The sequence below is a fragment of the Mandrillus leucophaeus genome, unplaced genomic scaffold (assembly GCF_000951045.1).
Source record: "Mandrillus leucophaeus isolate KB7577 unplaced genomic scaffold, Mleu.le_1.0 Scaffold405, whole genome shotgun sequence".
Taxonomy (NCBI): domain Eukaryota; kingdom Metazoa; phylum Chordata; class Mammalia; order Primates; family Cercopithecidae; genus Mandrillus; species Mandrillus leucophaeus.
This window is the reverse complement of record NW_012104310.1, coordinates 2210871-2237730: the sequence shown is the minus strand read 5'-3', so window position 1 is coordinate 2237730 and position 26860 is coordinate 2210871. Positions and strand designations below refer to the sequence as shown.

The 26860-nt window shown below is 37.1% G+C and overlaps 1 protein-coding gene across 1 annotated transcript in view; it reads right to left on the bottom strand.

Annotated features, from left to right (window-relative positions):
* The window catches only part of NKAIN2 (Na+/K+ transporting ATPase interacting 2), a 164466-nt gene that overhangs the window by 64356 nt on the left and 73250 nt on the right, over window positions 1-26860 (bottom strand). The window lies entirely within an intron of this gene.

Sequence of the window (26860 nt, the reverse complement as noted above, 5' to 3'; positions counted from 1 at the left end):
GCCCCCGGCCTAAAAAATTTTTTAAACTATTAAGTTCAGGGGTACATATGCAGGTTTGTTACATAGGTCAACTTGTGTCATGGGGGTTTGTCATACAGATTATTTCATCACCCAGGTATCATTAAGCCTAGTGCCCATTAGTTATTTTTTCTGGTCCTCTCCCTTCTCCTGACTTCTGCCCTCTGGTAGGCCCCAGTGTGTGTTGCTCCCCTCTATGTGTCCATGTGTTCTCATCATTTAGTTCCCACTTATAAGTGAGCAAATGTGGTATTTGATTTTCTGTTCCTGTGTTAGTTTACTAAGGATAATGGCCTACGGCTCCATCCATGTCCCTACAGAGGACATAATCTCATTCTTTTTTATGGCTGCGTAGTATTCCATGGTACATGTGATGGTTAATATTAGATGTCAACTTGATTGGATTGAAGGATGCCTAGAAAGCTGGTAAAGTATTGTTTCTGGGTATGTCTGTGAGGGTGTTGCCAGAGAAAATTGACATTTGAGTCCGTGGAGTAGGAGAGGAAGACCCACCCTCAACGTGGTTGGGCACCATCCAATCAGCTGCCAGTATGGCTAGAACAAAGCAGGTGGAAGAAGGTGGGATAAGTTGGCTTGCTGAGTCTTTTGGCTTTCATCTTTCTCCTGTATTGGATGCCTCCTTCCGTTCTTCCTGCCTTCGGACATCAGACTCCAGGTTCTTCAGCCTTTGGACTCAGGTGGTTTGCATGGGGCTCTCGGGCCTTCAGCTACAGTCTGAAGGCTGCACTGTTGGTTTCCCTGCTTTGGAGGCTTTTGAACCCGGACTGAGCCACTGCTGGCTTCTTCCCTAGCTTGCAGATGGCCTATCATGGGACTTCTCCTTGTGATCCTGTGAGCCAATTCTCCCTAATAAATTCCCTTTCATATACACATATATCTTGTTAGTTGTGTCCCTCTGGAGAATCTTAACTATCACAGTGTATTTGTACCACATTTTCTTTCTCCGCTCTATCATTGATGGGCATTTCAGTTGATTCCATGTCTTTGCTATTGTGACTAGTGTTGCAATGACATGTGTGCACGTGTGTCTTTATGACAGAATGATTTCTATTCCTTTGGGTGTATACTCAGTAATGGGCTTTCTGTATTGAATAGTATTTCCGTCTTTAGGTCTTTGAGGAATTGCCACACTGTCTTCCACAATAGTTGAATTAATTTACACTCCCACCAAGTGTATAAGCATTCCTTTTTCTCCACAGCCTCTCCAGCATCTGTTATTTTTTGAGCTTTCAGTAATAGCCATTCTGACTGGTGTGAGATGGTATCTCATTGTAGCTTTGATTTGCATTCCTCTAATGATAAATGATGTTGAACTTTTTTTCCATATGATTGTTTGTCACATGTATGTCTTCTCATGTGGCCAACAATCATATGGGAAAAAAAAAGTGTCCGTTCATGTCGTTTGCCCACTTTTCTATGGGGTTAACATTTTCATGTTAACCCCAGCATTTACTCAGTGACCAACAGATACAAGATTCTCAACAAAGTCTAATTTAATTAATTAAAGGATGTGATGAACTCGAATAAGACAAGGAATTCAGTTTGCTGTTAGCATTCTTCAGAACTTTGTTTACTATATTGAGTTTTACATTAACTATGTTTACATCCATAAATACCAACTGAAGTAATTGCAAATGACTTCAGGTTTCCAGGTTCTCAGGTAAGAGTCTCAATCGTCATAGTACACAATTGCAAACTCAGTTAATTGGAACCTGTTACTAATGCAGGTGCAATGCAGAAGGGATTGAACAAGTGCTTTGAAAATTGAGCCTTTGAGGAGCTTACTAAAATAGACTCATGAAAATTAAAGCCAAGAAAGATCTGATTGTTCTACATAATTCATCCCTTGAGGACTAGTATGAGATTGTCTTTTACAGCCTATTTTTCCATATATTTCCCCACGTAAAGTTTGAATCACTCAAACAAAAGGACTTCTAATACTTCCATTGGGACAATTTTATAAAAGACCTCTTTATTAGGGAGTGTTTCCTGATATACATCATGAATTTTTCTGTGCTTAATTTCATCCCATTAACCCCAATTACACCTCCCTGGGGCAACAATAAACAATTCTAGCTTCTCCTCTGAAGTCATACTCTTCAGAGACTCCTCATTCTTTCCTGGTGTGATGTAGTCCAGCTGTGCACCTCAGTTCCTTTATTCTGAGTTCAGGAGCCAATCATGGCCATCTAATCACTTTTATTTCCTTTCTTTGAGCAACTGCCAATCTGTTAAGAATTTTGACTCTTGATATAAATCCTTATATGCTTCATGTCCATTGTGGTCCATGCATATGAACCCTGATTATATAATAAGCCATTTTTCTCCAGGTGAAATGGTAATATGAGTATGAAAAAAGAATCTTAGTGTAAATGGCATGCATAAAAAGCTAAACCGACAGAAATCACATTCTCGTTAGGATTTTCATCTTGCTGAATACAATTTTATGCTAAAGAGATTATCTTAGGAGGTTTTGTCTGCAGTACTGTTATTGTACTGGTTGATTTATAATCATAGTGTGCAGTTTTGCAAAGCTGCATCTTTCATTCAGAAAGAGATTTTGCTCTACAGACAAGGTGACATGAAACACTTGCCCTTCTAAAAGAGGATTAGAGACTTTTACATTTTAAAGCCCATTTTGGTACAATCACTAACATGAAGCCAGTTTCCAATTTCATATAAAAAAGATCTCTAAGGAGATATCCAGCTTAATTAACTGAGAAACGAGGAATATGACAGAATTTCACACTGATAAAGTGTGACTTACTGTAAAGAACCTAACCTCACCTGACCTCTTCAGTGAAAACTGGCTTAAGAAAAGTGTTTAAAAATTATGCCTGAACACAAGCATTAAGAGCCAAGTGGACAAGAAAGAGAGGGAAGAATGATATAAAATTTGGATGTTTTTTGTTCCTTTTGTTGATGTGTAGTCTATGAGGCATTTGAAATATTTTCTGCATATATGTCAGATTCATTTCACAAGCATAATTCCATAAATACAATGTATTTCAAAAATACAATTCATTCATTTCACAAGCAGAATTCATTTCTTCCTACACTGGATGCATACTTAGGTATATATTCTTTGTTTAACCATCTTTGTAGAATGAGCATAGAAGTGTACCTATGAGCTCTGCTGACCTACCCAAAAGTCTAGCCAAGTTATCTGGTTACAAATAACCAGATAATTGTGGGACTGTCATCCTGTGAAATTAGTTGCTTATTGTAAATGCTTACACTCCCCAAACATGCAGGCATGTGTGTACACACACACACACACACACACATTTTGATAACTAGAAACTTATCATTTTGATAACCAGAAAGTTTAATCATGTTCAGAATAGAGAAAATAACAAAGACAGGATAGGAGTAAGAAGGAAGAAAGAAAGCTTGAAGAAAATAAGATACCCTAGGAAGAAAAGAAGCAAATAATGTTACTCTTATTACTTCTCACTTTTTACTTAATGCCTAAAGTATGTTTTAGGGGATTGCAGAACCAAGAGCTTGGATAAAAGTGAAGAGTAAAGGAAAAAGCATGTCTAAAATATTAGCATTTTAAAATTATTCTGGAGAATGTCTGAGGTTAATCACAATGCTCCACCAAGAGCAATAGCTAAGCTTTTCCTTCTATGTTAGCCCCTTCTGACAGAATCGTAAGGAAGAGATAGTATGGGCCATGGGTGGGATTGTAACCTCCACTGCCTTTTAATTGTTAGTAAAATGTGAAATGAAAAGTAAAGCTTCACATTTTCTAAAGCAGTAATACTTTCTGAAATACAGACACTTGTACATATATATTGTATGAAACCAGATTGAGATCTCTGGGTTTTTGCTTGGTTGGTTGGTTGCTTGAGTCAGGGTCTTGCTCTGTCACCCAGGCTAGAGTGCAGTGGTGCGACCACAGCTCACTGCAGCCTCAATTTCCCAAGACCAAGAGTTCCTCCCACCTCCGTTTCCCATACAGCTGGGACTACAGGTACTTATTTATTTATTTATTGAGATGAGGTCTCACTATGTTACTCAGGTTGGTCTCCAACTCCTGGGCTCAAGCAATCCTCCTGCCTTAGCCTCCTAAAGTGTTGGGATTATATGGTTGAGTCATGCTGCCTGGCCTAAACCTGTCTTTTAACGTAAATTTCCTTAATACATAAGGATTTGGAGATATACCCACTCTATCACAGCCAAGGGCTAGTTCAGTGCCATTTGCTTATGAATAGACCTGCTGAGCTGCACTATGATAAACAGCTCCCTTTAAATAATTTGTTCTCCTGTAACTACCCTGTTTTTCAAGGGACATCTCGGAAATCCATCCTTTCTGATCCAGAAATACACACTTAGGTTTCCACCCACCAAGAGGACCTTAACATTCCCCTCTGGTTGACTAAAGTTTAAGACAGGCAGGCTTCTTGACTCTAGGCTCCTAACCCCAGTTTTGTTTAAGCATTTACTTTAGAAAGCCTGTATTTGTAGATCCTTTCTCTGTCCTTTGGGGAAGTAAATCTTTTTAAAGGCCTCTTGCCAGTTTTACAACCAAGGAATGTCTTTCTTAAGGACCCGGAGACCATTCTTTGAAATGTAATCATCAATAAAGATAGTGCCCCTATCTCCCAATTTCTATGGGAGGATAGGAGCCTAACATCATTAGGTGCCTTGCTCCAAGTTGTAAAACTACCTCTTCTCAAGAAGGTTCCAAAAATTTAACTTTACCTTTGCATAAGGCCAATTAGCAAACACAGGTGGTTTTGACACTACAAAGTCTAAGATATTTCTTACTGTATTTAGGTCAGCTGTTGAAACTTTCCTGTGTGATCATTTTGCTTTCTAAGAAGCAGCTCTTGCTCTATCCAGAAACCCTAAATGTTAGGTTTTCTTCGAAAATCATAGTAGCATTTTTGATTACTCTGTTGAACTGCACCAAAGGGTCACAATGTATAGAATGCAAATGTTTTGCTTGAGTGAAGGTAGCAAAGAAATGAAAGACACAACCTTTTAGGAATTTAACATAGTTATAGGAATAAAAATGTAAATGAGCAGATATTCTGTGAACAAGGCAGCCAAAGAGATAAAAAGACAAAACAACACAGCCAGAATGATATACTTACACAATTGGTATATTTAAAGTAAATTAAGCATATGTATTATTTGTTGGTTACTATGCTAGATTTATCTCACATCCATCCATCCATCCATCTCTTCCTCCAGACTTGTGAATGACTAATTTGTACCTTTGCCAGGTGCTATGGCTAAAATGATAAACAAGACATTCTTTCACTCAAGAAGTTTATAAGGTATTAGAGGACACAGGTAGGTATAGATATTGCCCACTACAGTGTGATAGTGCTAAATATACACAGTTATGGAAGACTCAAGGTTGAGAATCTTACTCTACCTGATGGATCTGGGCAATGTGACAGAAGTGGTGAACGTAAGCCTGGAGGAAAAATGAGGTTCTCAAGGGCAAAAGAATAACTAACATTTAGTAAAAGTCCATTATATGACAGATATTGTGTTATACGCTTTCATGTGTATTATTTCAAAGCCTCAAAATATTCTTGCAAATTAGGTTTTAATAATCCCATTTTGCTCCCCAGGCAAAGGAGCTTCTGAAAGTCTCAGGCCCAGTAAGTGTCAGAGTGACTAGTTCAAATACAAATCAAAATGGTTTCCAAGCTGATGCTATTTCAATTATATCACATGTCCCCAAAGAGAAATTTCATCCAAGCTGAAAGGAAGTTCCATTGAAGCAGAAAGAAGAGCATGTGCAAAGATAAGCATAAGTGGCACAGAATTTTGCAAGTATTTTGGTGTATTGTAGGTAATGAAGGAGAAATAGTGGTAAATGGGGTTATAAAATACAGTTAGATCAAATTATGAAGAATCAGATTTGTCAAACAAAATAAATGGGATTTAATATTTTAGTCTGGATTTTTGATCTACATTTTTAGAATTTTATGCAGAGAATTGAGGCATGAGTTGACTATGGTAGAAATCTGGAGGGTGCACTGGGATTGAAACAGCATGCGGCGGACTATCCAAAAGACCAGATGAACAAAATAAACAAAGTACAAAGTACTTTCCCAGTATGACAATGCACACAGTGTGACTCTACCATAATATCTCTTAGAGCCTTGTCTTGAATGCTTATATAAGATTAGGACCTTATACAAGGATAAAGTTAAAAACATATATTTATAATTTTCTTTTTTACCCTAGAATAAATTTATAAATCTCTTGTTGAGATAGGCAGGGTGAGATCCCCAAATACGTCCATCTCCTAGTCCCTAGAACCCGTGAACCTGTTACATAACATAGCTAAAGGAACTTCGCAGATATGAATAAGGTTACAGATCTTGAGGTGGGGATATTATCCTGGATTATACAGATGGACTCTGTTTAGTCACAGGAGCTCTTAAAAGCAGAGACGCTTTCCCAGCTTGGGTCAGAGAGATTCATCATGAGAAGATCTCCACTAGTTGTTGCTGGATTTGAAGATGGAGGAAGTCTCAAGCTAAGAGACCTGGTGGCCACTAGAAGCTGGGAACAGCCCTCAGCTGATAGCAAGGAAATGAGGACTCAGTAACACAACCTCAAAGAACTGAATTCTTTCGACAACCTGAATATCAATGAAACGAATTTTCTCCTAGAGCCTCTGGAAAAGAATGCAGCCCTGATAACAGCGTAATTTCAGCTCAGTGAGACTGTGTTAGACTTCTGACCTACAGAAGTTGTGAGACAATAAATTTTTGTTTTAAACCACTAAGTTTATGGTTCCTTTTATAGCAGCAATAGAAAACGAATATACTTGCACAGTTTTTTTTTTGTTTTTTTTTTTGTTTTTTTTAAATTAGAAGTTAATATCAGAGCTGGGGAAAGTAGCAAATGGTTCTCAAATAGTTTTAAGAAAGGATTTAATCAACATTTTCACACAAACTCAGTAAACCAAATGGATAAACTAGAGAAACCTACAGATAAAGACACAAAACCCAGTGTCTTTAGCACTCTGAATAGCAGAAAACAAGACGATAGATCTGCGCTTTATGTTGAAATTGTTATAACTTTCTCCGTGTTTATTTATTGTATTTTATCTTGCTTTGTCTGAAAAGTGATTGGCACTGATACTCTTGAACTACAAAAAAAGAAATCTTTGTGATCACCTTTGTGGGAAGTTAGGGAGACAATGTTCTATTCTGTATTTTGAAGTTCTTTGGGACAAGCAGGTGGCAGTTACCACCAAAGGCGAGAAAAGCATCTCTACCCTTGGAATCTGGGGCAAAGGAATCAGGAGAGCATGGGAGCTTTCCTGATGTAAGAAGGGTGCCTGTAGGTGTTAAGAGCAGAAAGCCTTATGCTCTTTTGTGCTTCACTTATTCATTCACTCATTCATCCAATCAATACTGAGTGCCTCCAATGTTAAGTGCTGGCTTACCCATTACAGAACTCCCAGTCTAATGGGGCTGTGTAAATAAACAGGTGCATTGTGGAAAATGCTGAGATAAAGCTTTACAGGATAATCGTTGATATGGTGCTAAGACAAAGTGCTTGTGTACATGTTGTGGCCTTGTTGTTCTGCAACAATACTTGTACAGAGTTAAATGTTAAGAAACTTTCATGGCAAATTGTGGAGTGATTTTCTTGACTGTTGAATATAGTAATCACAAAGTGGGCTTAGTTTTTTCATGTTTTTATTTCACTTTTGTGATAATTTGTTTTTATTATATTTTTCGAAAACATTGATTGTGATGGACTGGCAAAAAAAATTGTTTGTGAAGCACTATTGTAACATTTAAAAGAAGTGCTAAGACTATATCATGAGGAAATATAGGGAAGAAAGGGAAGTCAGGAGTATCCTATTTCAATTTTTGCTTTGAATTGAGTGTTTTATATTTTATTGAGGCACATTATTAAAAAAAAGAATATTTTTGAGGGAAGTAAATGCCCCTCATCTGTTTGCATATAGGCTGCCCTCCTCCATTTCTCCTGTGGGCCCAGTTCTTTGGAGAAACTTACGTATGGCAGAAATGTATGCAACTATTCATCCCATCAATGAAAGATTTTAAAGTAATTCCTAACTGTTTAAGCAACACCCACATATGGGCTAAGCAAGTTTTCTTCTTCGCCCTCTGTACTTGCAGCTTGTGCTAATTTTCCGGGCACGTTTACAGCTCTGGCTTCAGCGTAACTTCTCTCCTTCACACTAAGCTGTTCTCTGATAAGGTGCAGCTGGGGAAATCCATCGCTCTGTGGACCAGTCAAGTTTTCACATCAGTTAAGTTAATTGACAGAAGGCTTAACATATTTCTTAATTATGGCTGTGAAGTCATTACTAGAAGAATCTCCCAAATCATGGAAAAACAGTGTTTTCTGATTAATTGGTTCTGAAAATGGTTCAATGAAACTGCAACATACACCTGATGGAATTAGAAGAAAGGACAAGGACAGCTCAGGAGAGACTCACAGAGTGAGAAAAGACCCGAGGGTAGTTAGGCACCAGGAAAGAATTGTGACCCCATCTCTGGCCTTATTCAGCATCACTCAGCTTGGGTGACTGTGTCCTGCAAACCTTATGGGGCTATGATTAAAGAAATATTGAATATTATCTTTGAAATGGTTTTGAGAATTTAATATCATAAACAGATACAAGATAATAATTCATAAAGAATAATAGCCAGCCCCATCAGAGAAATGCAAATCAAAACCATAATGAGATACCATCTCACACCAGTTAGAATGGCAATCATTAAAAAGTCAGGAAACAACAGGTGCTGGAGAGGATGTGGAGAAATAGGAACACTTTTACACTGTTGGTGGGATTGTAAACTAGTTCTACCATTGTGGAGAACAGTATGGCGATTCCTCAAGGATCTAGAACTAGATGTACCATATGACCCAGCCATCCCATTACTGGGTATATACCCAAAGGATTATAAATCATGCTGCTATAAAGACACATACATACGTATGTTTATTGCGGCACTATTCACAATAGCAAAGACTTGGAATCAACCTAAATGTCCATCAGTGACAGACTGGATTAAGAAAATGTGGCACATACACACCATGGAATACTATGCAGCCATAAAAAAGGATGAGTTCATGTCCTTTGTAGGTACATGGATGCAGCTGGAAACCATCATTCTCAGCAAACTATCGCAAGAACAGAAAACCAAACACCGCATGTTCTCACTGATAGGTGGGAACTGAACAATGAGATCACTCGGACTCTGGAAGGGGAACATCACACACCGGGGCCTATCATGGGGAGGGGGGTGGGAGGGATAGCACTGGGAGTTATACCTGATGTAAATGACGAGTTGATGGGTGCTGACGAGTTGATGGGTGCAGCACACCAACATGGTACAAGTATACATATGTAACAAACCTGCACGTTGTGCACATGTACCCTAGAATTTAAAGTATAATTAAAAAAAAAAAAAAAGAATAATGGCCAGTCTTTTGTGGTTTTAAAAAAACACCTAGTAGGCTTAATCCATATGTGATAACTTTTGTTGCTACAAATGCTTAAATTAGTCTTTGTTTTCTTTGGATAAAATAGTGTTAATAGTACATTATTGATTCATAAAATTATAGAAGTGAAAGTGACCTTAGGAGGTGATCTGGTTCAGTGTTCTCATTTTATGGATAAGAAAGCTGAGACTCTGTAAGATGAAGTGACGTCCCATAAGGTCACTTAGCTTATTGATGGTAGAAGCAAGGCTAGAAGTTTTTACATTTCTTGGCATTGAAAAATTTCTTTGTGTGATCATGGAAGTAATAAATGCTCATTGTAGAAAACTTGGGACATACTAAAGGTAGAAAATAAATGAAAATCATACATAATTCCACAATTCAGAGATAAACATTCTTGATGATGTTTTACTGTATATCAGTACAGATATACATTTTCCTCTAAAACTGAGATCTCATTTCATAGATAGCTTGATATCCTCTTCTTTTATTCAACATAAGTGTATCAAAAAATTTATGCTGTGATTAAAAACTTCTCCTGCTATGATTTTAATAACTGAATTATATTCTATATCAATGTGGTACAATAAATATAAACATGTTTGGTTATTGGTAAAAGTGAAGACTTTTAGCTCTTTGTACTCCTCTTTAAACTAGTCTGTTCCTTTTCTTTTGTCTGTTTTTCTAATATTTGATAATATGATTCTCAGTGATTTAAAATGTTCCTTACTTATTAAAAGTACTAATTTTCTTTTGTCCTGTCCTCATAAGTAGAGTGTTAAAACGTGTTTACTTTTATTGTAATTTGGAATAATCATTATGAAGTTCAGTTCTTACCATGCACTGTATTATGGGTTAAGTAACTGGCCCAACCCAATATAACATGGCTCTGAGACAGATCTGTCATCAAAAAGCAGGGGTGCCACCTCAAAACCTACCTCACACTGCTTTTCTGTAGAGTTGATATCTGAAAAGTGTGGCTTATTTCCAAATTGTTACACAGGTAATGAATTACAATATCTGATATTGCTTACATTTCATTTTGATTCTCACTGATACCTGAAACTGAAAACATCCCCCATTGTTCTATCTGGCCTTTGACATTCAGTTAATAATTCTTGGTCTTTAAAAAAATGTATGCCATAGGAGGTCTCAAGATTAATGAACAACTTAATAACATATGTATTGTTATTATTTTTGGTAACTAAGCAATCTTACAGAATGAGGATATTTACATGGATTTGCACACTAAGGATATGTCTGATCTTCGAAACATAACAATGTCTAAAGAATACACAGAAACACAACTGAGAAATAACAGTAACATTCATACTGTTTTTGGACATGTGAACATTTTCCTTATTTAAGTCTTTATAATTATTCTAGATTTGGTGGTTAAACAGAGATCTCAACGAATGGTTTTAAAAATAATAATTAAAAGAAAGGGCATGTAAAATAACTTGGAATTCTGTAATGTTTTTATTTCATAATAATTTTTGTTTAGAAAAAAGACAATTTAAAATTATTACAGATTCGTATGTCGAAATATAAGGAGATTTTCGAAAATCTGTGATACATACAAAATTTCCACTAATGGGAAATATTCTAAATATTAAATTCATCCTTACATAAAACTGAAGTCTGAGAGATTCGGTCATTTTAGATAGTAAAATGTGAACATTAAAATCCCACCAGGTAACAGACAAATTGTATGCTTCTAAGTGTTTGTACATCTACTCTGATACATTCATTTTTAAAGCTTTTCTGCAAAGTCTTCTTTAACTTCAAATATGTTAGAATATTTACATATTCCATCATCCATTTTCCCATTTTGATCTAGTTTTGATTAAATTCCTTCCTTTGGGAAATGGCCATATCTTTTTGAAGTAACTGAACATTTTATAGTATCCTGCATTAGACTAATTTATCTTTTCAACCATAGTACTAGGATGTCCGAAGAAAATTAACTGGAAAGAAAATCAGAAGAGAATCCAAAGATCTCCTGGCAATTTGAAAGTGGCTGGCATTTTATGGGCTTGATGGAATCTTTGTTAATTGTATAAGACATTTGCCCTTTACTGGAAAATGGAGTTAGCATGTAGCCAAGGATGACATCTCACCTATTTGAACTTTACCATTTTGAAGATGTTTCTTGGAAAACATTTTAGTTCTATGCTTCTAAATGGACAGCATCTATCTCTTCATTACTGATAGAAAATGCTGATGAAAAGATGTGTTGGAAAATATCTCTGCTAAAATCTCTGTATTCCATGATTATGACCCTTGCTAACTCAGTACGAAGGACTTGCATCACCATTTAAACAATGAATGAGGCCCACGCACGACCCCAAATGCACAAAATAGAATAGATGTAATAAATGCTACTTACTTTCAAAGTGGTTAGGAATTAAATTTTAAATTATAAGCTTTCTGGAAATGTCTGATGTTCACTACATGGGGATAACAGTAGGATCTCGCCCCACCCCGCCTCCAAGTTTGAGGGAAAATCGAAAACAAATAAATAGATGTGGACCTACTTATTATTGTTCTTCAACGGAGAAGCAGAGGAGATTTGGGAAGTCACAAGTTCAATCAAAGTCATTTGGATGAACGAGGAAGAAAGCATTATGAGAATGTAAGTAACCCGAAAAGTTATATTCAATCAGTCATAAGTCACTCAGATGGTCTTATAAACTAAATCCACCTTCCTTTTCCTCCAAATAAATAAAAACAAAAGGCCAGAAAGAGTAAGATATTGTTCATGTTTTTCCAGTGTGTAAGTATGGAAGCCAGGGAGATATGTGTGTTTGCAACTAAAACTATTATTCAGGTTTATCTTTGCCGTAGTGAGGGATGTATCAGGCTATGCTGTTTTAATATCATCAGCCATTAATCAAAGTAACCATCATGCTCTGTTTCCAAGCTTATCCCTAAAGAAAACAGAACAGAAAAAAATGAAACAAAAATTTTCTTGCTGTAACTTGCTCTTTATGTAGATTTTTTCTAATTTTGAAAACGTAGCTGATCACAATTATTTTGTCTGCTGGGTAGTTTTTATTTTGTTTATTAGAAATTAATAATTTGGTCATGGTTCACAATTTTATAAATTAATAAATTGTCATTTATTCTATAGCAAACTCTTCTAGCCTTTGTATGTATCAATAAATTTAGTGAATCTCTTGACCCTGATTTTCTCTGGCAAACTTGAGTATCTTGGAACTTGGAAACGTGAATAGCAAATAGTAGACTGTGATAACAGATGATAACTTTCTCTTTGAAGGTTGGGAGCAGTGAACTTACCAACAATACCTCTAACTTTTCTAATTTCAACACACCTATTAAAGGTCATGGAATTCACAGGAGAGAAACAGGAAAGAGACAGAAACAGCTGCCTGAAGCTTTGCACATATCTCAAAGAGAGGGATATCATGTTATCATCACAGTTCACTATTTGCTGTTAAGGTTTCCACGTTTCCAGATATTCAGGTTTGCCAGACGAAATCAGGGTCAGGAGATTCACTAAATTCATTGACATAGACCAAAGCTAGAAGAGTTCACTGTAGAAAAAATAGCAATTTATTAATTTAAAAATATTAATAATGTTCAATTTATTCATTATTAAAGTACTAACTTTAATGATGGACTACATGGAGAGGCTAGGATTTTAACTCATTCCACACATAACATCTAAATTCTTAAGTAATTCATCATTAATATCAAAAACACATTGAGGGTTTACCACATTTTTTGTTTGTATAGTGGCTTACTGAATCTCAAAAAAATCTTCTGACGTAGGAATTATGTGTTCCTCCAGGTCAGGACACTGGTTTTTACAGTGGTTAGGCAAGCTCCCAAAACCACACAGCAAGCGAGGGGCAGAGATACAGTTTGTCCCAGGTGATCTGACACCAGCGTCTGTACTTTCAACCACTATCCCCTGCCTCTATGATGCCACAGTGTCCATTTAGTTGATGGCCTACAATGTGCTGGACACCCTGCCAGATGGTGATCATGGAGCTGTGAAAGAGATTAATAACAGCATTGTCCTTGTGAATTTCAGGCTAACATTTCTGAATGCTGAAGGAATTCATTTTTGAGTGAATTATAATTTTAATGTTTTGATCTTATTATGTTATAAAATCTCCATCATCTTTTAAGAAAGTAATTGCCCTGTGATTTAAAAATCTAATCATCTTCCAGGAAACAGAGCTCCAGGGCTTACACAGACCCAAGACTTGGATGATGTCGTAGGTAAGGGCGTGATGGCAGGGAGTGAAAAAGGACTCACCTGGGATCTGCAGTGTAACTTGCTAGGGAGTGACTGTTTCCTGAGAACACAATATGTTTGTGACAGAAGAAATGAGGTTAAGGAAATTGAATTGTATTGGTAAGGGTCCTCTAGAGAAACAGAACCAAAAAGAGAACCAATATATATTTATTATGAGAATTGGCTCATGCAATTATAGAGGCCAAGATTCTCACCATTGGCTGTCTGCAATTCAGAGAACCAGGGAAGCCAGTGATGTCATTCAGTCTGAGTTCTGAGAATCTGGGGTGGGGGGTGATGGTGATGGTGAGAATGTGTCACTGGTGTAAGGTCCGGAGTCCAAAGCCCTAAGAAACAAGAGCTTCTATGTCCACGGGCGGGAGAAGATGAAGTCTTGGCTTCAGAGGAGAGAAAGAATTTGCCCTTCCTCTGCCTTTTGTTCTTTTCAGGCTCTCAGTGGCTTGGATGATGCCAGCCCTCATTGGTGAGGGTGAACCTTCTTTACTCAGTTTATTGATTCAAGTAATAATCTTTTCTGGAGACATACCCAGAAATCATGTTTTTACCAGCTATCTGGGTACCCTGTAATCCAGTCAAATAGTGCAAAATTAACCAGCACATTACCTAAATGACAAAATCAGAGCCAAAGGCACATGTGATTCAGAGAAGTTATTGTTTGCTTCATGTTATGGGTAGCTATGACTTGGGATATGAGAAGCGTAGAGTTGTTGGAGGCAACATCCCAGCCTTGACACTGACCTGTTGGAATCTGAACATTCCACATTTTTGTTGTTTTGTTGTTAAATAACATGAGAGAATGAATTTCCCTAGGCCTCTACTCTTCACTGATAAAGTTAAACCAGTACCATTTCCCTATTAATGGACTCAACTTTCTTTTTTTTTTTTTTAATTTATTTATTATTATTATACTTTAAGTTGTAGGGTACATGTGCATAACGTGCAGGTTTGTTACATATGTATACTTGTGCCTTGTTGGTGTGCTGCACCCATCAACTCGTCATTTACATCACGTATAACTCCCAATGCAATCCCTCCCTCCTCCCCCCTCCCCATGATAGGCCCCGGTGTGTGATTTTCCCCTTCCCGAGTCCAAGTGATCTCATTGATCAGTTCCCACCTATGAGTGAGAACATGCGGTGTTTGGTTTTCTGTTCTTGTGATAGTTTGCTAAGAATGATGGTTTCCAGCTGCATCCATGTCCCTACAAAGGACACAAACTCATCCTTTTTGATGGCTGCATAGTATTCCATGGTGTATATGTGCCACATTTTCTTAATCCAATCTGTCACTGATGGACATTTGGGTTGATTCCAAGTCTTTGCTATTGTGAATAGTGCTGCGATAAACATACGTGTGCATATGTCTTTATAGCAGCATAATTTATAATCCTTTGGGTATATACCCAGTAATGGGATGGCTGGGTCATATGGTGCATCTAGTTCTAGATCCTTGAGGAATCGCCATACTGTTTTCCATAATGGTTGAACTAGTTTACAATCCCACCAACAGTGTAAAAGTGTTCCTATTTCTCCACATCCTCTCCAGCACCTGTTGTTTCCTGACTTTTTAATGATTGCCATTCTAACTGGTGTGAGATGGTATCTCATTGTGGTTTTGATTTGCATTTCTCTGATGGCCAGTGATGATGAGCATTTTTTCATGTGTCTGTTGGCTGGGAAAATTGGCTAGCCATAAGTAGAAAGCTGAAACTGGATCCTTTCCTTACTCCTTATACGAAAATTAATTCAAGATGGATTAGAGACTTAAATGTTAGACCTAATACCATAAAAATCCTAGAGGAAAACCTAGGTAGTACCATTCAGGACATAGGCATGGGCAAAGACTTCATGTCTAAAACACCAAAAGCAATGGCAGCAAAATCCAAAATTGACAAATGGGATCTAATTAAACTAAAGAGCTTCTGCACAGCAAAAGAAACTACCATCAGAGTGAACAGGCAACCTACAGAATGGGAGAAAATTTTTGCAATCTACTCATCTGACAAAGGGCTAATATCCAGAACCTACAAAGAACTCAAACAAATTTACAAGAAAAAAACAACCCCATCAAAAAAGGATATGAACAAACATTTCTCAAAAGAAGACATTCATTCAACTTTCTTATTATAAAGCATTTATATTTATGATTTGTATTCTAAGGGGAATCAAAGTGGCTTGCATGTTGAAACCCATGATTAGGATAATAAAAAGAGACCAAAAGACACATAAATGGAGTAGGTTGTGATGGATTACTGAAGTCAATTATAAAGCAGTCTGCCTTCACAAATTGCAATATGAGGGTACAATACAGAACCATCATCACAACAATCACAGTAGCCACCTTCAGCTGCTTTTGCCCTGAGGTTAAGTGGAAGTTCAGCTCCTCATTTTCTATTCTTACCTGACTTAGTATTTTAGTCAGAGATAAGCACTCCCTGTGTTTCTATCTGACGGCCCTCATATTTTGATAGCGGGTAAGTCAGAGGCTGTGTAGCATTTGTGATTCACATCAGTATTATTTCCAGCATTCATCTTCAATACTCATACATCTTGAGTTGTTGTTTCTATAAAATCGAAAAACCACTTCTACTGGATTTCTACATTCATTTCAAATGAATATTCATTGAAAACATAGAATCATTTTCTTTTAATGTTGCTATTCACTCTCATAATTCTTAGTAATATCTAAATATTGATTAATCCCAAATTTCTGTCTCCAGTGCTGATCTCCCCTGAACTCACATCAATGTATCCACTTGCCTAATTGGCATTTCTGCTTGGTTATGTAGTAGACATCTAACTTAATAGGTTCAACACAGAATCACTGATTTTCTTCCTCTAACTACACTCCTTCACGGTGTCCCCATCTTGGTGAGTAGCGTCACTATTCACCTGTTGTCCATTTGGGACTTCTCCTTGATTTCTGTCTTTCTTGTATACTTATTTTGAGCATATCTCAAGATATATCCAGAATCGGAATTATTTTTTATCTATTTTTTCTGCTTTGCCACCATAGTCTAAGATACCATCTTTTCTCAACTAAAGGATTCAGAGCTTCCAAACTGGTCTTTCTATGGAATTCCATGGTGAGTTCCTACCGTCAGTTCTTTGCACAATAGCTCAAAGTCCTTAAAACTTTTCCTAATATATAATTAGATCAAATAAAACTCTTTATTACAACCTTTACTGTCCTTGATCTGGCTTCTTCTCCAAATGTATTCTCTACTGTGCTCCTTCTCTCTCATTCTTCTTCACATACACTAGCTGTCTTATAGTTTCTTAGAATGGCAAACTCACTGCCACTGGAGAACTTTGCCATTGCTATCCTATTTTCCTGGAATGTTCCTCCCATGGATATTAACATGGTTGACTTTATCACTTCATTTAGGTCCTGGCACAAATGTCATTTTATCAGAGATGCCGTCCCTGCCCTTCCAGATCTAAATTGCCCATTCAACCCTTTTCCTTCTCTGTTTCTGTACCATGCTCAGTTTTTTTATAGCACCTGTCACCACACACACACACACACACACACACACACACACGTATATATATATATGTTACTTTTCTGTCTCCTTCGCTGAAATATGAGCTCCATGAGGGAAGAGTCTTTGTCTTCTTCTCTGATGGGTTCATTGGACCTCAAACAGAGTTTTGCATTTAGTAGGCACTCAGAAAGTATTTGTGAACTACAAACATACACACATAAATTATCTGGGGGAAGGTTATATGGCTATGAACTAACCATGTCTTTATTCCTGGCTCCTCACCATTAGACTTCCTTCCCTAGTTAATACCATACTTAAACCGTACATTTCAGTCATAGTAGTGAGATGATGGAAAGAAAAAAAAAAACAGGGGCAACCAACTTTTAGTTATTTTGAATGAGAAGTTTTGAGTGAAGACTAGGAGAAAAGCAATTGATTTTTGTGCACAAATGGAAGCACCAGCCATTAACTAAGTGTCTCTCCAGGCCCCTTTGTCTCAGATGAAACAGCTGGAGGGGCACTCCCAACACCAGAGAGCATTTAAACCTTTCCCATGCTTTGCTCACTGCCCAGCACAGTCCATCTCTTTCTACCTTCCCCCTGCCAGAACATACGGATTGTGAGGGAGCTACTCAGAAATCATGAAGTTTCTTTAGGTGCCCTATAAATCCGGGATAAAAGGAAGCAGGAACACACGGGCTCTTTCTGAATCATGAAGTGTGTTGCGTTTCTGCTGGTCTAGGCATTAGGTTGATGTAGTGCTCACTCTTCATCTTTGTTTGTGACCCTGTTGAATATTGTGTAAGCTTATCCCTTCTTCAAGATGTGTATGGTGCCTCTTCCTTCTCTTTCATGCACTCAACCCAGTCAACTAAGCCACATGCCTTCCATTATCCCAAGGGACATGCTATAATGATAACAGACTATGTAACCCCAAGCTGGCTCCAATCTTTATCCGGTCACATCTCTTGATGATCACACTGTGGAAGGGTCACTGGTTCAAAGACAATAGTTTCTGACACATGTGTGTGTTCCATAAGTTACCTGTGGGTCACTTCCTAGTTGTTGTGAAGAATGGTGTGCACGCATGCATACAAAAACAAACACACACAGAGTAAGACAGAGTCTCTAATCTCCTATGATTCATTTCTGCCCATGGTGGGTGATATTGGCTGCCACTGTTTCAAGAATCAAGATCTAGAAAGGTGTAGTTATGTCTTTATACATTTTTCAATGGTCTATGAGAGCTAATGAATGTTAAACAAATGTGGTCTAACCTTGAACTTGGATCTTATAAAAGAATCCTGGTTCCATATTTATCTCCATCCATATTGTATTTTATATTGGCATTAGAACAATTAGAATCAACTTTGAATATTGAAAAAGTAACAGTAGTATTGCTTATCTTGAACAGTTGGCTTAACTAATTTTTTTGCTTTATTTTCCAAAATGCATTATGCCTATGGTAGTTATATGCATTATCTATAAATAAAATTTTAAGAGAATATATTAAATACCCTTATAGATGAATTAGAGTTAAAAATCATAGCTTGAAGGTAAAATGTACTGGAAATAATTGGGAAAATAATTTATTAAGGATAACAAAGAAAATAATTGCTAATGTCTGTAATACATTGCAGGTTGTGAATCACTTTCTCATATAATATGTCCTTTAGTTCTTATAACAATGTTATAACATTTATGGTGAGCTCTATTTCATGATGAAGAAAATGAAATTGAAAGAGATTGATTTTCCCCAAATGACTCTCAGAATCAGGAACCCAGCCAAGGTCTTCTGGTAACTACTCTTTATACTCCCATGGTCTAAGTGAAAAGAGGTTACAAGCATATTAAAAGATTCATGATGCATAAGTAAGAGCAGTGTAAAATATTGGTAAATAGTATAGCAACAGTCCCATGGTCTAGGTGAAAATAAGTTGCATGCATATTAAAAAGTTCATGACACATAATTAAGAGCAGTGTAAAATATTGTTAAATAGTATAGCAATAATTTCCATTGTTTTTCCACTTGTAGGCAGAAAAATACAATATTGCATTTTCAAGCAAATGTTATAATTTTGCTTTGTGGAATAAAGATAAAGAATGTATATTTTAAAAAGCTATACATTAATGAACCACTCCTTGGACATAAAAATTATATCATTTTAAAAGTTATTTTTATTGTTTCTATGTTTTATTTCATTATCTAAGAAATAGAACTATGCTCATACTATCTTGGCTTATTTATTTAGATTGCTCATGTAACAAAACTTTTAAAATTGCAGTCAATTTTGCCAAACATAGAAAAAAATTAGTTAAGTGTGTTGTTCAATGTAGGTAATATTATTGTTACTTTTTAAATATTCTAAGTTGATACTAATTTATCTAATGCCAATATAAAATAGAATATGGATGGAGACAAATATGGAACCAGGATTCTTCTACAGGGTCCAAGTTCAGGGTTAGGCCACATTTGTTTAATGCTCATTAGCTCTCATAGACCATTTGAACCTTAAATCACGTTTTATTTTATTGTTACCATTTCCCTTGAAGTATTTATTACCTCAGATATTTCCATTACCCTGCACTTTCTTTATGTTTGTTCCTATTGTTACTTATTATGGTCTCATAATGCCATTGGGATTTGATCTGTGGAATGGCTTCTTTAACTCAATTAAATATATCTGACTGTATGAAGTTCTAAGTTCCAAGGGTTTATTTTTAACCATGACAAGATGATACATTATAATAGCTTTTTAGCTAACCTAGATTGGAAGATACTATCTGACAGAGAAACTGTCATTGGCTGATGGGTGTGGATAACTGTAACTGAGAATGTATCATGCTGTCAGACTCAAACAATTGGTTTGCTGCTGCTGTAAATGTGGGTTATCAGTGAAGATCAGAATTTTTTTTCTCAGGAGGCCTCCTCTTACCTGCTCTTCCTTATACATTTTCACACAGTTGTAGCAATTGTGGAATTTTTGAGAACAGATAGTTGTGAAAGTGTCAGTACACAGTTTCAAATGATTCTTACCAAGTTTAATAATACATTTGGCTAACTTCCACAAAGACTGGGGAGTAATAATTTCTTAGGCAACTCAGAAATTTGAAGCTTATATTGTAGAACCCTTTTATCTTTCAATGTTTTGTTAATTCTGATCTATTAAAAAATTTGATGTTTTTCAACGCTTCACTATATTTCTTTGCAGAGTACATTTAAACTTAATGGGAAAAAATGCTAAACAGCTTCACTGTGAATGGAAAAATCATGCTAATTCTGATCTCCAGGCCCCTAGGCATCTAACTGCCACCTCCATCACATCCTGGACTATATTTTTGTTCTTTAGGAGCCCATAAGATCTTCTTTGAATGATTTCACCTCACTTGATCTCCTCCATCAATGAACACCTGTAATTTTCTCTACCAAGCATTTGGCATGGAATCATATCCTGCCTTCCAGGGTTACTTAGCTGCATTGTATCTGGATTATGCTTCTGAAGACCATGAAACTCTATTCTTGTTTTTCATGTACCCACATCATCCCTTAGCATAATGCATCGTAGCTGCTCAGTTACTACTTGAGTAAATTATAATATGTGTTTCTTCTTATGCTTAAGCTAGTCAAGTAGCAATAAGAAACATTATAGATTGAGTACTTCCAAACAGAGTGAGTTTATAACTTGAATTCTGTCATGGGAATTTGAAAACTACCAGCACAGCATTAAGGAAAGACAGAATTCCTGATGTGGGAACTTAGGGAAAGAAAAGGTAACTTTGGGGGCCTTTGCTGGTAACTCTCATTGTGATCCTGAACAACTTTATCTGCATATTCATCTCTGCTTGTTCTTCTGTAAAATGAGGAGGTTGGTTTAGAGCCTTTTAAGTTCTTTCTACAAATTTGGGAGTATTTTAATTAAAATATTGTATAGAATATCTTTTCTATACTTTTGCAGATATTATTTCAAGGTGAACAAAAATCAGAAGAAATAACAAAAGTATATGCAATTATTCAGGCAACCTCAGTTCTAGACCCAAAGAAGCTTATGTGGAAATGTGCAGAAAACAGTTAAAGAGTAGTATCCCGGATGGTAGGGCAGCCAGGGGGGCTGTGCAATAGAGCGAGAAAGAAAGGATCATTCAGTCAATAACTCTGCACAGTAGGCTGTGCTTAGCTTGGAAGCTGTTCTATTCCTGCCAAAAGTCATAATCACACTGAAATCCATCCATTCCCCCTTGTAGGCAGGGCTGGCTTCATGGGTGTGTGATATGCAATCACACAAGGCCTCTCACTCAGAAGGGACCAGTACTTGGCTTAATATGCTGTTGCCATAATCTTGGAATTCTTAATACTTTCTGAACAAGGGGCTCTGCATTTGCATTTTGCCCTGGGCTCTGTAAATTAGATAACCGGTCTCTCCTGCAAATTAGAACAAGACTGACTGGAGATGAGAGAATAGAGAGAGCAGACACAGATAACCTGAGAAAACATCTAGACGGAAACAGTCATTTTTCAGAGTACACTCTGCATAGTTAGGTGTCTGCAGAAGTCTTGACAGTAGTTAGTGGCAAAGGATGACCAGAACTGTTAAAATGCAGTTGGAGAAGAACCAGCAGAGCTTCCTAATATGAACCATTGCAGAAGAAAGGACAGCAAATGCTTGGCAATTAAAATGAAATCTCAGTTTCAAGAAAGTATTTTAATGTATGACAACATGTTATGTAGACAGGATATAGAAGAACAGCCAATAAGTGAAAGAGAAAGAGAAAAAACTAGGATGCTGAAAAAAGATTTTACCAGATAAATATACATAATCACTACATTTTTCTAATAAATAAAATGCATGAGTCATATTATATAATTGTATATTAACTCAACTTTGGGTATTTACATGTAGTTACTCATATATGTTTGTCTACAATGCATATATATGTGTGTGTGTATGTATATCCATATATACACATAAAGTAAGGATAGCTAAATCTCCTCCCGCAGCTCCCATCACCATTTCACAGAGTGAATTCAGTGATCACATCGCTCTAGCTATGTGATTAATAGCCTTGTGATTTTAGGTCTGACTTCCCTAGGCCTGGGCTTCCTCATCCATATTATAAACAATTAAATTAAATCTGTCAGGTTTTTTACATATTTAAAGTTTTCTCTTTCTCTGAAGAAGAGAATAAAATAGTAATCTAGTCTCTTTCCAAATGTTGGTATTATTAAAAATAAGAATTCTGTTACAGGGATATAGAAAGTTGTCATCTTAAGGTCAACCTGTCTAACTTCAGGCTGGTAATGACAGAGTATGAACTTGGCTTCTGGGCTAATGTTCCTCACAGATATTGGAGAGCTCCCTCCTTAAATGTATGTACACAGCCAATGGCTGTTGAAAAGTCGTGTGTCATATTTCTCTTTTCTGCTTTGACTTTGCTCTCCTGTGATCTTTAATACAAAGAAACTTCCACGTTTACACAATTAGGTTTCTATAGCAGTGTGTATTTTATGCTCTATGAATACTTTCCGTACAGTACATTTGCATCCTTGTAATTTTTGTTCACTTTTAATAACCTCTCTGCAGTTCCTTCCTAAATTATGCCCTCTAAAATATGCTCCTATTGCACTTTAAGAGTTTTTCTTCACCCATTACAAAGACATCTCATGCTTTACTTTCATTGTGCTTGTGAATTTGGACCATTTTCAACTTGAATGGGATATTTTTATCTGAAGTACAATAAAATGTTTGTGTATTTTCCCTGTTGAAGGAAACAAATGGAATATGAATCTCATGAGTCTATTCTCTTACAAATTGCAATACTACTGAACAGTGCAGCTTTTATCTGATTTGACTCTGTAAAATTTTATTTGCATATATTTCAGAGTGCTACGTAGCAACTGCATTGATTAGGGAGAGACGTATATCTGTTCCTCCTTCCTTGAAAAATTAATAACAAAATCTCTCTCTCTCTTTCTCTCTTTATATATATGCAACACTCACACATACATAATACACACATATACATATATATGTACACACACATATAAACACGCATATAAACATATATTTTCACATATTTTTATATATGTTATGCAAATTCTGGTCTTCTCTATAGATAGAGAACTGAAGGAAGGAGGTATGTCATGGTTCTATTATTTAACACAGTACCAGGCACATAGTAGAAACAATAAATGTTTAGTGAATGAATAAATGAAGTGAACAAGCTGTGATCAGATACTTAATCTTATCTTTTAACAAGTTAATACAGAATGGAATTTTGGCAATACTTAAACTTGTCATTTTAAACTACTTGTGATACCCTATACAGTCCTCTGATTTTTTAATCTTAATATCACCTGTTTAATCTCCCACTAACAGCCTCATTGAAAACAACTAAATGGCAAATAGATAAGCATGTATGAAATGCCTACCAAGAGCAAGCAAATATGGGAGGGTAGAGGAACAGAGCTCTTCTTTTTTTTTAAGCCCTTATAGTTTTGTGTGAGGAAAGGAAACATAATGAAAAAGCAAATAATCAAATGGTTCTCTGTGACATGGATCAAGTGAATGACCCACTTGAAAATCAAGGGCTTTAAATATTCAGAGCAAGAGGTTTGCAGCCATTGATGAAGCTTCATGGAGGAAGGACAACTCTTTCTTCTGAGAGAACAGGATGTTTAAATGAATCTCAAAACCAAACAGAAATAAACATAACCCCAAACCTTAGCGTGGAGAGTTTTCAAAAACAGGCTGTGGCATTTAAATTTTATTCTCCAGGCAATGGAAAGGCACTAAGCCTTTTTGAACAGGGTGGTAAGATGCAATTCAAAGGTGAAATACCACTGAGGTGAGGAAACCCTCACGAGATTGTTATAATACTTATAACATGAGCATAAGGTGTACACTCTGAGGAGAAAATTAACTGATAGAACCTGATGAATGGGTGAAGACAATGGAGAACCAGGAATACGAAGATTTCAGAAATGTCACCAATGATTCCAATCTGAAATAACCGAGGAAGTCTAAAGAAGGTTATGTGACTGAAGACCGAATAAATGGCTCTTGCGAGTGGGTATGAGCTGGTTTCAGCACACAGCTGCTAGGGTACGTCCATGTTTAAGGCACATGTGGAGAAAAATGTACCATCAAATGAGAAGGAAATAGTTAGACAGGTATTAGGAAAGGCAGGACAGGGAATTATCATAAGTGAAATAATAAGAAAGATTTTTAAGAGGATAGTTTAGGCTTTCTGTCATTTATACCTAAGTTACATCTACTGTTAACAGCATAGTTATGCTCTCTAGAAAAACTAGTCTGCTATAGACATATCTTGGAGATATTGCAGGTTCTGTTTTAGACCATGCAATAAAGTGCATATAATAATAAAGTTAATCATACAAAATTTTTGGTTTCCCAGTGCATATGGAAGTTATGTTTATACTATACTGTAGTCAATTAAGTGTACAATTATTATGTCTAAATACAGTATATTTACATTATACTGTAGTCAATTAAGTATTATATCTAAAAAACAATGTATATTCCTTAGTTAGAAATGCTTTATTGCTAAAAATGCTAACGATCATCTGAGCCTTTGGCAAGTTATAATATTTTTGTTGGTGGAGGGTCTTCCCTTGATGTTGATGGTTGCTGACTGATCAAGGTAATGGTTGCTGAAGGTTGGTGTAGTTGTGGGTGTTTCTTAAAATAAGACAACAATGAAGTTTGCTACATTGCTTGACTCTCCTGCCATGAAAGACTTCTCAATAGCATGTGATGCTTTTTGATAGTATTTTACCCATAGTAGAACTTCTTTCAAAATTGGGGTCAATCCACTTAAACTCTACAGCTGCTTTATCAATTAAGTTTATAAAAGCTTCTAAATCGTTTGTTGTCATTTCAATAATGTTCACAAGATCTTCACCTGGATTAGATTCCATTTCAAGAAATCACTTTCTTTACTTATCCATAAGAAGCAGTTCTTCAACTGTTAAAAGTTTGATCATGAGATTGAAGCAATCCAGTCATATCTTCAGGTTCCACTTCTAATTCTAGTTCTCTTGCTATTTCTACCACATCTGCAACTACCTCCTCCCAGACTGTATTAGTTTGTTCTCACACTGCTAATAAAGAAATACCCGAGACTGAGTAACTGATAAAGGAAAGAGGTTTAATTGATAAAGGAAAGAGGTTTAATTGACTCACAGTTCTGCATGGCTGGGGAGGCCTCAGGAAATTTACAACAATGGTGGAAGGGGAAGCCAACATGCTCCTCTTCACATGGTGGCAGCACAGAGAATTGCCAAGCAAAAGAGGGAAAAACCCTGTATAAAACCCTCAGATCTTGTGAGAACGCACTGTCATGAGAACAGCAGGAGGGTAACTGCCACCATGATTCAATTACCTCCCATTGGGTCCCTCCCACAACACGTGAGGATCATGTGAACTACAATTTAAGATGAGATTTGGATGGGGACAAATCCAATCCATATCATTCTGTCCCTGGCCCCTCCCAAATCTCATATCCTCACATTTCAAAACACAATCGTGCCCTTCCAACAATCCTCCAACGTCTTAACTCATTCCAGCATTAACTCAAAAGTTCAAGTTAAAAGTCTCATCTGAGACAAGGCGAGTCCCTTCTGTCTCTGAGCCTGTAAAATCAAAAGCAAGTTGATTACTTCCTAGATACAATGGGGGTACTGGCATTGGGTAAATACACCCATTAAAAATGGGAGAAATTGGCCAAAAAAAGGGGGTACAGGCCCCATGCAAGTCCAAAATCCAATAGGGCAGTCATTACACCTTAAAGTTCCAACAAGATCTCCCTTGACTCTATGTCTCACATCCAGGTCATGCTGATGCAAGAGGTGGACTCCCATGGCTTTGAGATGCTCTGCTCCTGTGGCTTTGCAGGGTACATCCTCTCTCCTGGTTGCTTTCATGGGCTGGCATTGAGTTCTGTGGTTTTTCCAGGTGCACAGGGCAAGCTGTAAGTGGATCTACCATTCTGGAGTCTGGAGGATGGTGGCTGTCTTCTCACAGCTCCACTAGGCAGTGCCGCAGTGGGGAATCTGTGTGGATGCTCTGATCCCACATTTCCCCTCTGCACTGCCCTAGCTGAGGTTCTCCATGAAGTCTCTGCCCATGCAGCAGACTTCTGCCTGGACTTCTAGGAATTTCTACATATCCTTTGAAATCTAGGCGGAGGTTCTCAAACCTCAGTTCTTGTCTTCTGCATATCTTCAGCAGGCACAACACCTTGTGGAAGCTGCCAGGGCTTAGGGCTTGCACCCTCTTAATCAACAACTTGAGCTGTACCTTGGCCCCTGTCAGCCTTGGCTAGAGCAGCTGGGACACAAGGCACTAAGTCCCCAGGATGCACACAGCAGGTGGGGCCCTGGACCCAGCCTGGGAAACCATTTTTCCTTCCTTGGCCTCCAGGTCTGTGATGGGAGGGGCTGCTGCAAAGGTCTCTGGCATGCCCTGGAGACATTTTCCCCATTGTCTTGGTGATTAACATTGGATACCTGTTTCTTATGCAATTTCTGAAGCTGGTTTGAATTTCTCTTCAGAAAATGG